Raw genomic sequence first — 12,725 nt, forward strand, 5'->3', positions numbered from 1 at the left:
ATTTTGAAAAACTTTTCAAAAAAGGTCATTCAAACGTTAAATCAACTGCAAAGATAATGTTTTATATCACTGAGGTATATACATACGATATGTTGAGAAAAATCTGTACAACTATCGAAATATACGATTACTTGGAACTATTTCGGCTAATCACTTTGCCACCTGCGCGACCTTGTCACTATTGTGGCGCGCTCGTTTGCATAACGCATATAAGAGGCGAATAAAATCTCCATTTCAACATGAAAGCCTTGACGGTTCAGCGCTGAAGGTGTTTGACTGTGGATCGGCTGGTCCCGGGTTCGACCCCCGGTGAATCTGCCGAATTTTTTTTTCTTTTTTTCTTCTTCCTTGTCTTGTTATCCAATCATCCATGTACAGATGTAAACATTTTCATTATCATCATTATCATACCCCGCACCCAAACTTTTCAAACTCCAGCACATACTGATTCCGGGCGTTCGAGTATGGATTATGAGGTAGATGTGTTGTGTCAATCATCGCAAATCTGCCTAAAACAGCAAGTTTTCTCAAGTGGCGTGCGTCTTTTTCATTGAAACGACCTCGCACGGCCGGCACCGACATATATCGTCGTTGATGATGGAGAGAGCGGTAGCCGGTACATATTGAGCACGGTTCACTGGCAGTTCAATGTGCTCGTGACGTGACGAGAGCAAATCTCACGGGTGGGGCGGAAATTCGCCATATTGCTGACATCATCGGCGCCAACAACTTTTTCTTTTGACTCTGCCGGAGTCTTTCAAAACAATGAATGATTGTGTCTGACCCTGCTGACCTAGATTTTGAAAAACTTTTTAAAAAATGTCATTCAAACGTTAAATCAACTTCAAAGATAATGTTTTATATCACTGAGGTATATACATACGATATGTTGAGAAAAATCTGTACAACTATCGAAATATACGATTACTTGGAACTATTTCGGCTAATCACTTTGCCACCTGCGCGACCTTGTCACTATTGTGGCGCGCTCGTTTGCATAACGCATATAAGAGGCGAATAAAATCTCCATTTCAACATGAAACCCTTGACGGTTCAGCGCTGAAGGTGTTTGACTGTGGATCGGCTGGTCCCGGGTTCGACCCCCGGTGAATCTGCCGATTTTTTTTTCTTTTTTTCTTCTTCCTTGTCTTGTTATCCAATCATCCATGTACAGATGTAAACATTTTCATTATCATCATTATCATACCCCGCACCCAAACTTTTCAAACTCTAGCACATACTGATTCTGGGCGTTCGAGTACATGGATTATGAGGTAGATGTATTGTTTCAATCATCGCAAATCTGCCTAAAACAGCAAGTTTTCTCAAGTGGCGTGCGTCTTTTTCATTGAAACGACCTCGCACGGCCGGCACCGACATATATCGTCGTTGATGATGGAGAGAGCGGTAGCCGGTACATATTGAGCACGGTTCACTGGCAGTTCAATGTGCTCGTGACGTGACGAGAGCAAATCTCACGGGTGGGGCGGAAATTCGCAATATTGCTGACATCATCGGCGCCAACATCTTTTTCTTTTGACTCTGCCGGAGTCTTTCAAAACAATGAATGATTGTGTCTGACCCTGCTGACCTGGATTTTGAAAAACTTTTTAAAAAAGGTCATTCAAACGTTAAATCAACTGCAAAGATAATGTTTTATATCACTGAGGTATATACATACGATATGTTGAGAAAAATCTGTACAACTATCGAAATATACGATTACTTGGAACTATTTCGGCTAATCACTTTGCCACCTGCGCGACCTTGTCACTATTGTGGCGCGCTCGTTTGCATAACGCATATAAGAGGCGAATAAAATCTCCATTTCAACATGAAAGCCTTGACGGTTCAGCGCTGAAGGTGTTTGACTGTGGATCGGCTGGTCCCGGGTTCGACCCCCGGTGAATCTGCCGAATTTTTTTTTCTTTTTTTCTTCTTCCTTGTCTTGTTATCCAATCATCCATGTACAGATGTAAACATTTTCATTATCATCATTATCATACCCCGCACCCAAACTTTTCAAACTCCAGCACATACTGATTCCGGGCGTTCGAGTATGGATTATGAGGTAGATGTGTTGTGTCAATCATCGCAAATCTGCCTAAAACAGCAAGTTTTCTCAAGTGGCGTGCGTCTTTTTCATTGAAACGACCTCGCACGGCCGGCACCGACATATATCGTCGTTGATGATGGAGAGAGCGGTAGCCGGTACATATTGAGCACGGTTCACTGGCAGTTCAATGTGCTCGTGACGTGACGAGAGCAAATCTCACGGGTGGGGCGGAAATTCGCCATATTGCTGACATCATCGGCGCCAACAACTTTTTCTTTTGACTCTGCCGGAGTCTTTCAAAACAATGAATGATTGTGTCTGACCCTGCTGACCTGGATTTTGAAAAACTTTTTAAAAAAGGTCATTCAAACGTTAAATCAACTGCAAAGATAATGTTTTATATCACTGAGGTATATACATACGATATGTTGAGAAAAATCTGTACAACTATCGAAATATACGATTACTTGGAACTATTTCGGCTAATCACTTTGCCACCTGCGCGACCTTGTCACTATTGTGGCGCGCTCGTTTGCATAACGCATATAAGAGGCGAATAAAATCTCCATTTCAACATGAAAGCCTTGACGGTTCAGCGCTGAAGGTGTTTGACTGTGGATCGGCTGGTCCCGGGTTCGACCCCCGGTGAATCTGCCGAATTTTTTTTTCTTTTTTTCTTCTTCCTTGTCTTGTTATCCAATCATCCATGTACAGATGTAAACATTTTATATCATCATTATCATACCCCGCACCCAAACTTTTCAAACTCTAGCACATACTGATTCCGGGCGTTCGAGTACATGGATTATGAGGTAGATGTATTGTTTCAGTCATCGCAAATCTGCCTAAAACAGCAAGTTTTCTCAAGTGGCGTGCGTCTTTTTCATTGAAACGACCTCGCACGGCCGGCACCGACATATATCGTCGTTGATGATGGAGAGAGCGGTAGCCGGTACATATTGAGCACGGTTCACTGGCAGTTCAATGTGCTCGTGACGTGACGAGAGCAAATCTCACGGGTGGGGCGGAAATTCGCCATATTGCTGACATCATCGGCGCCAACAACTTTTTCTTTTGACTCTGCCGGAGTCTTTCAAAACAATGAATGATTGTGTCTGACCCTGCTGACCTGGATTTTGAAAAACTTTTCAAAAAAGGTCATTCAAACGTTAAATCAACTGCAAAGATAATGTTTTATATCACTGAGGTATATACATACGATATGTTGAGAAAAATCTGTACAACTATCGAAATATACGATTACTTGGAACTATTTCGGCTAATCACTTTGCCACCTGCGCGACCTTGTCACTATTGTGGCGCGCTCGTTTGCATAACGCATATAAGAGGCGAATAAAATCTCCATTTCAACATGAAACCCTTGACGGTTCAGCGCTGAAGGTGTTTGACTGTGGATCGGCTGGTCCCGGGTTCGACCCCCGGTGAATCTGCCGATTTTTTTTTCTTTTTTTCTTCTTCCTTGTCTTGTTATCCAATCATCCATGTACAGATGTAAACATTTTCATTATCATCATTATCATACCTCGCACCCAAACTTTTCAAACTCCAGCACATACTGATTCCGGGCGTTCGAGTACATGGATTATGAGGTAGATGTATTGTTTCAATCATCGCAAATCTGCCTAAAACAGCAAGTTTTCTCAAGTGGCGTGCGTCTTTTTCATTGAAACGACCTCGCACGGCCGGCACCGACATATATCGTCGTTGATGATGGAGAGAGCGGTAGCTGGTACATATTGAGCACGGTTTACTGGCAGTTCAATGTGCTCGTGACGTGACGAGAGCAAATCTCACGGGTGGGGCGGAAATTCGCCATATTGCTGACATCATCGGCGCCAACAACTTTTTCTTTTGACTCTGCCGGAGTCTTTCAAAACAATGAATGATTGTGTCTGACCCTGCTGACCTAGATTTTGAAAAACTTTTTAAAAAATGTCATTCAAACGTTAAATCAACTTCAAAGATAATGTTTTATATCACTGAGGTATATACATACGATATGTTGAGAAAAATCTGTACAACTATCGAAATATACGATTACTTGGAACTATTTCGGCTAATCACTTTGCCACCTGCGCGACCTTGTCACTATTGTGGCGCGCTCGTTTGCATAACGCATATAAGAGGCGAATAAAATCTCCATTTCACATGAAACCCTTGACGGTTCAGCGCTGAAGGTGTTTGACTGTGGAACGGCTGGTCCCGGGTTCGACCCCCGGTGAATCTGCCGATTTTTTTTTCTTTTTTTCTTCTTCCTTGTCTTGTTATCCAATCATCCATGTACAGATGTAAACATTTTCATTATCATCATTATCATACCTCGCACCCAAACTTTTCAAACTCCAGCACATACTGATTCCGGGCGTTCGAGTACATGGATTATGAGGTAGATGTATTGTTTCAATCATCGCAAATCTGCCTAAAACAGCAAGTTTTCTCAAGTGGCGTGCGTCTTTTTCATTGAAACGACCTCGCACGGCCGGCACCGACATATATCGTCGTTGATGATGGAGAGAGCGGTAGCTGGTACATATTGAGCACGGTTCACTGGCAGTTCAATGTGCTCGTGACGTGACGAGAGCAAATCTCACGGGTGGGGCGGAAATTCGCCATATTGCTGACATCATCGGCGCCAACAACTTTTTCTTTTGACTCTGCCGGAGTCTTTCAAAACAATGAATGATTGTGTCTGACCCTGCTGACCTAGATTTTGAAAAACTTTTTAAAAAATGTCATTCAAACGTTAAATCAACTTCAAAGATAATGTTTTATATCACTGAGGTATATACATACGATATGTTGAGAAAAATCTGTACAACTATCGAAATATACGATTACTTGGAACTATTTCGGCTAATCACTTTGCCACCTGCGCGACCTTGTCACTATTGTGGCGCGCTCGTTTGCATAACGCATATAAGAGGCGAATAAAATCTCCATTTCACATGAAACCCTTGACGGTTCAGCGCTGAAGGTGTTTGACTGTGGATCGGCTGGTCCCGGGTTCGACCCCCGGTGAATCTGCCGATTTTTTTTTTCTTTTTTTCTTCTTCCTTGTCTTGTTATCCAATCATCCATGTACAGATGTAAACATTTTCATTATCATCATTATCATACCCCGCACCCAAACTTTTCAAACTCCAGCACATACTGATTCCGGGCGTTCGAGTATGGATTATGAGGTAGATGTGTTGTGTCAATCATCGCAAATCTGCCTAAAACAGCAAGTTTTCTCAAGTGGCGTGCGTCTTTTTCATTGAAACGACCTCGCACGGCCGGCACCGACATATATCGTCGTTGATGATGGAGAGAGTGGTAGCCGGTACATATTGAGCACGGTTCACTGGCAGTTCAATGTGCTCGTGACGTGACGAGAGCAAATCTCACGGGTGGGGCGGAAATTCGCCATATTGCTGACATCATCGGCGCCAACAACTTTTTCTTTTGACTCTGCCGGAGTCTTTCAAAACAATGAATGATTGTGTCTGACCCTGCTGACCTAGATTTTGAAAAACTTTTTAAAAAATGTCATTCAAACGTTAAATCAACTTCAAAGATAATGTTTTATATCACTGAGGTATATACATACGATATGTTGAGAAAAATCTGTACAACTATCGAAATATACGATTACTTGGAACTATTTCGGCTAATCACTTTGCCACCTGTGCGACCTTGTCACTATTGTGGCGCGCTCGTTTGCATAACGCATATAAGAGGCGAATAAAATCTCCATTTCAACATGAAACCCTTGACGGTTCAGCGCTGAAGGTGTTTGACTGTGGATCGGCTGGTCCCGGGTTCGACCCCCGGTGAATCTGCCGATTTTTTTTTCTTTTTTTCTTCTTCCTTGTCTTGTTATCCAATCATCCATGTACAGATGTAAACATTTTCATTATCATCATTATCATACCTCGCACCCAAACTTTTCAAACTCCAGCACATACTGATTCCGGGCGTTCGAGTACATGGATTATGAGGTAGATGTATTGTTTCAATCATCGCAAATCTGCCTGAAACAGCAAGTTTTCTCAAGTGGCGTGCGTCTTTTTCATTGAAACGACCTCGCACGGCCGGCACCGACATATATCGTCGTTGATGATGGAGAGAGCGGTAGCCGGTACATATTGAGCACGGTTCACTGGCAGTTCAATGTGCTCGTGACGTGACGAGAGCAAATCTCACGGGTGGGGCGGAAATTCGCCATATTGCTGACATCATCGGCGCCAACAACTTTTTCTTTTGACTCTGCCGGAGTCTTTCAAAACAATGAATGATTGTGTCTGACCCTGCTGACCTAGATTTTGAAAAACTTTTTAAAAAATGTCATTCAAACGTTAAATCAACTTCAAAGATAATGTTTGATATCACTGAGGTATATACATACGATATGTTGAGAAAAATCTGTACAACTATCGAAATATACGATTACTTGGAACTATTTCGGCTAATCACTTTGCCACCTGCGCGACCTTGTCACTATTGTGGCGCGCTCGTTTGCATAACGCATATAAGAGGCGAATAAAATCTCCATTTCAACATGAAAGCCTTGACGGTTCAGAGCTGAAGGTGTTTGACTGTGGATCGGCTGGTCCCGGGTTCGACCCCCGGTGAATCTGCCGAAATTTTTTTCTTTTTTTCTTCTTCCTTGTCTTGTTATCCAATCATCCATGTACAGATGTAAACATTTTCATTATCATCATTATCATACCTCGCACCCAAACTTTTCAAACTCCAGCACATACTGATTCCGGGCGTTCGAGTACATGGATTATGAGGTAGATGTATTGTTTCAATCATCGCAAATCTGCCTAAAACAGCAAGTTTTCTCAAGTGGCGTACGTCTTTTTCATTGAAACGACCTCGCACGGCCGGCACCGACATATATCGTCGTTGATGATGGAGAGAGCGGTAGCCGGTACATATTGAGCACGGTTCACTGGCAGTTCAATGTGCTCGTGACGTGACGAGAGCAAATCTCACGGGTGGGGCGGAAATTCGCCATATTGCTGACATCATCGGCGCCAACAACTTTTTCTTTTGACTCTGCCGGAGTCTTTCAAAACAATGAATGATTGTGTCTGACCCTGCTGACCTGGATTTTGAAAAACTTTAAAAAAAATGTCATTCAAACGTTAAATCAACTTCAAAGATAATGTTTTATATCACTGAGGTATATACATACGATATGTTGAGAAAAATCTGTACAACTATCGAAATATACGATTACTTGGAACTATTTCGGCTAATCACTTGGCCACCTGCGCGACCTTGTCACTATTGTGGCGCGCTCGTTTGCATAACGCATATAAGAGGCGAATAAAATCTCCATTTCAACATGAAACCCTTGACGGTTCAGCGCTGAAGGTGTTTGACTGTGGATCGGCTGGTCCCGGGTTCGACCCCCGGTGAATCTGCCGATTTTTTTTTCTTTTTTTCTTCTTCCTTGTCTTGTTATCCAATCATCCATGTACAGATGTAAACATTTTCATTATCATCATTATCATACCTCGCACCCAAACTTTTCAAACTCCAGCACATACTGATTCCGGGCGTTCGAGTACATGGATTATGAGGTAGATGTATTGTTTCAATCATCGCAAATCTGCCTGAAACAGCAAGTTTTCTCAAGTGGCGTGCGTCTTTTTCATTGAAACGACCTCGCACGGCCGGCACCGACATATATCGTCGTTGATGATGGAGAGAGCGGTAGCCGGTACATATTGAGCACGGTTCACTGGCAGTTCAATGTGCTCGTGACGTGACGAGAGCAAATCTCACGGGTGGGGCGGAAATTCGCCATATTGCTGACATCATCGGCGCCAACAACTTTTTCTTTTGACTCTGCCGGAGTCTTTCAAAACAATGAATGATTGTGTCTGACCCTGCTGACCTAGATTTTGAAAAACTTTTTAAAAAATGTCATTCAAACGTTAAATCAACTTCAAAGATAATGTTTGATATCACTGAGGTATATACATACGATATGTTGAGAAAAATCTGTACAACTATCGAAATATACGATTACTTGGAACTATTTCGGCTAATCACTTTGCCACCTGCGCGACCTTGTCACTATTGTGGCGCGCTCGTTTGCATAACGCATATAAGAGGCGAATAAAATCTCCATTTCAACATGAAAGCCTTGACGGTTCAGAGCTGAAGGTGTTTGACTGTGGATCGGCTGGTCCCGGGTTCGACCCCCGGTGAATCTGCCGAAATTTTTTTCTTTTTTTCTTCTTCCTTGTCTTGTTATCCAATCATCCATGTACAGATGTAAACATTTTCATTATCATCATTATCATACCTCGCACCCAAACTTTTCAAACTCCAGCACATACTGATTCCGGGCGTTCGAGTACATGGATTATGAGGTAGATGTATTGTTTCAATCATCGCAAATCTGCCTAAAACAGCAAGTTTTCTCAAGTGGCGTACGTCTTTTTCATTGAAACGACCTCGCACGGCCGGCACCGACATATATCGTCGTTGATGATGGAGAGAGCGGTAGCCGGTACATATTGAGCACGGTTCACTGGCAGTTCAATGTGCTCGTGACGTGACGAGAGCAAATCTCACGGGTGGGGCGGAAATTCGCCATATTGCTGACATCATCGGCGCCAACAACTTTTTCTTTTGACTCTGCCGGAGTCTTTCAAAACAATGAATGATTGTGTCTGACCCTGCTGACCTGGATTTTGAAAAACTTTAAAAAAAATGTCATTCAAACGTTAAATCAACTTCAAAGATAATGTTTTATATCACTGAGGTATATACATACGATATGTTGAGAAAAATCTGTACAACTATCGAAATATACGATTACTTGGAACTATTTCGGCTAATCACTTGGCCACCTGCGCGACCTTGTCACTATTGTGGCGCGCTCGTTTGCATAACGCATATAAGAGGCGAATAAAATCTCCATTTCAACATGAAAGCCTTGACGGTTCAGCGCTGAAGGTGTGTGACTGTGGATCGGCTGGTCCCGGGTTCGACCCCCGGTGAATCTGCCGAATTTGTTTTTCTTTTTTTCTTCTTCCTTGTCTTGTTATCCAATCATCCATGTACAGATGTAAACATTTTCATTATCATCATTATCATACCCCGCACCCAAACTTTTCAAACTCCAGCACATACTGATTCCGGGCGTTCGAGTACATGGATTATGAGGTAGATGTATTGTTTCAATCATCGCAAATCTGCCTAAAACAGCAAGTTTTCTCAAGTGGCGTGCGTCTTTTTCATTGAAACGACCTCGCACGGCCGGCACCGACATATATCGTCGTTGATGATGGAGAGAGCGGTAGCCGGTACATATTGAGCACGGTTCACTGGCAGTTCAATGTGCTCGTGACGTGACGAGAGCAAATCTCACGGGTGGGGCGGAAATTCGCCATATTGCTGACATCATCGGCGCCAACAACTTTTTCTTTTGACTCTGCCGGAGTCTTTCAAAACAATGAATGATTGTGTCTGACCCTGCTGACCTGGATTTTGAAAAACTTTAAAAAAAATGTCATTCAAACGTTAAATCAACTTCAAAGATAATGTTTTATATCACTGAGGTATATACATACGATATGTTGAGAAAAATCTGTACAACTATCGAAATATACGATTACTTGGAACTATTTCGGCTAATCACTTGGCCACCTGCGCGACCTTGTCACTATTGTGGCGCGCTCGTTTGCATAACGCATATAAGAGGCGAATAAAATCTCCATTTCAACATGAAAGCCTTGACGGTTCAGCGCTGAAGGTGTGTGACTGTGGATCGGCTGGTCCCGGGTTCGACCCCCGGTGAATCTGCCGAATTTGTTTTTCTTTTTTTCTTCTTCCTTGTCTTGTTATCCAATCATCCATGTACAGATGTAAACATTTTCATTATCATCATTATCATACCCCGCACCCAAACTTTTCAAACTCCAGCACATACTGATTCCGGGCGTTCGAGTACATGGATTATGAGGTAGATGTATTGTTTCAATCATCGCAAATCTGCCTAAAACAGCAAGTTTTCTCAAGTGGCGTACGTCTTTTTCATTGAAACGACCTGGCACGGCCGGCACCGACATATATCGTCGTTGATGATGGAGAGAGTGGTAGCCGGTACATATTGAGCACGGTTCACTGGCAGTTCAATGTGCTCGTGACGTGACGAGAGCAAATCTCACGGGTGGGGCGGAAATTCGCCATATTGCTGACATCATCGGCGCCAACAACTTTTTCTTTTGACTCTGCCGGAGTCTTTCAAAACAATGAATGATTGTGTCTGACCCTGCTGACCTGGATTTTGAAAAACTTTTCAAAAAAGGTCATTCAAACGTTAAATCAACTGCAAAGATAATGTTTTATATCACTGAGGTATATACATAAGATATGTTGAGAAAAATCTGTACAACTATCGAAATATACGATTACTTGGAACTATTTCGGCTAATCACTTTGCCACCTGCGCGACCTTGTCACTATTGTGGCGCGCTCGTTTGCATAACGCATATAAGAGGCGAATAAAATCTCCATTTCAACATGAAAGCCTTGACGGTTCAGCGCTGAAGGTGTTTGACTGTGGATCGGCTGGTCCCGGGTTCGACCCCCGGTGAATCTGCCGAAATTTTTTTCTTTTTTTCTTCTTCCTTTTCTTGTTATCCAATCATCCATGTACAGATGTAAACATTTTCATTATCATCATTATCATACCCCGCACCCAAACTTTTCAAACTCCAGCACATACTGATTCCGGGCGTTCGAGTACATGAATTATGAGGTAGATGTATTGTTTCAGTCATCGCAAATCTGCCTAAAACAGCAAGTTTTCTCAAGTGGCGTGCGTCTTTTTCATTGAAACGACCTCGCACGGCCGGCACCGACATATATCGTCGTTGATGATGGAGAGAGCGGTAGCCGGTACATATTGAGCACGGTTCACTGGCAGTTCAATGTGCTCGTGACGTGACGAGAGCAAATCTCACGGGTGGGGCGGAAATTCGCCATATTGCTGACATCATCGGCGCCAACAACTTTTTCTTTTGACTCTGCCGGAGTCTTTCAAAACAATGAATGATTGTGTCTGACCCTGCTGACCTAGATTTTGAAAAATTTTTTAAAAAATGTCATTCAAACGTTAAATCAACTTCAAAGATAATGTTTTATATCACTGAGGTATATACATACGATATGTTGAGAAAAATCTGTACAACTATCGAAATATACGATTACTTGGAACTATTTCGGCTAATCACTTTGCCACCTGCGCGACCTTGTCACTATTGTGGCGCGCTCGTTTGCATAACGCATATAAGAGGCGAATAAAATCTCCATTTCAACATGAAACCCTTGACGGTTCAGCGCTGAAGGTGTTTGACTGTGGATCGGCTGGTCCTGGGTTCGACCCCCGGTGAATCTGCCGAATTTTTTTTCTTTTTTTCTTCTTCCTTGTCTTGTTATCCAATCATCCATGTACAGATGTAAACATTTTCATTATCATCATTATCATACCCCGCACCCAAACTTTTCAAACTCCAGCACATACTGATTCCGGGCGTTCGAGTATGGATTATGAGGTAGATGTGTTGTGTCAATCATCGCAAATCTGCCTAAAACAGCAAGTTTTCTCAAGTGGCGTGCGTCTTTTTCATTGAAACGACCTCGCACGGCCGGCACCGACATATATCGTCGTTGATGATGGAGAGAGCGGTAGCCGGTACATATTGAGCACGGTTCACTGGCAGTTCAATGTGCTCGTGACGTGACGAGAGCAAATCTCACGGGTGGGGCGGAAATTCGCCATATTGCTGACATCATCGGCGCCAACAACTTTTTCTTTTGACTCTGCCGGAGTCTTTCAAAACAATGAATGATTGTGTCTGACCCTGCTGACCTGGATTTTGAAAAACTTTTTAAAAAAGGTCATTCAAACGTTAAATCAACTGCAAAGATAATGTTTTATATCACTGAGGTATATACATACGATATGTTGAGAAAAATCTGTACAACTATCGAAATATACGATTACTTGGAACTATTTCGGCTAATCACTTTGCCACCTGCGCGACCTTGTCACTATTGTGGCGCGCTCGTTTGCATAACGCATATAAGAGGCGAATAAAATCTCCATTTCAACATGAAAGCCTTGACGGTTCAGCGCTGAAGGTGTTTGACTGTGGATCGGCTGGTCCCGGGTTCGACCCCCGGTGAATCTGCCGAATTTTTTTTTCTTTTTTTCTTCTTCCTTGTCTTGTTATCCAATCATCCATGTACAGATGTAAACATTTTCATTATCATCATTATCATACCCCGCACCCAAACTTTTCAAACTCTAGCACATACTGATTCCGGGCGTTCGAGTACATTGATTATGAGGTAGATGTATTGTTTCAATCATCGCAAATCTAATCATCCATGTACAGATATTCTCCCAGGCCTAACTCTGGTCCCCGAAGTTGATGTTATGCAACATGCTGAAGCATTTTAAACACCCCACCCCCCTCCCCCTACTCAACTGCTCAAGAGTATCTATTACAGGGTTTGGCACACAGAAAGAATGAAATACTGAGGGTTTGCTTTACGGACGTTTTAGCATCTAATAGATATGCTTGCATCAGAAATATAAACGAATTAGATGAGAACATAACATATGGATGAT

This window comes from Lineus longissimus, chromosome 17 (genome assembly GCF_910592395.1).
Source record: "Lineus longissimus chromosome 17, tnLinLong1.2, whole genome shotgun sequence".
In the NCBI taxonomy this organism is placed as follows: domain Eukaryota; kingdom Metazoa; phylum Nemertea; class Pilidiophora; order Heteronemertea; family Lineidae; genus Lineus; species Lineus longissimus.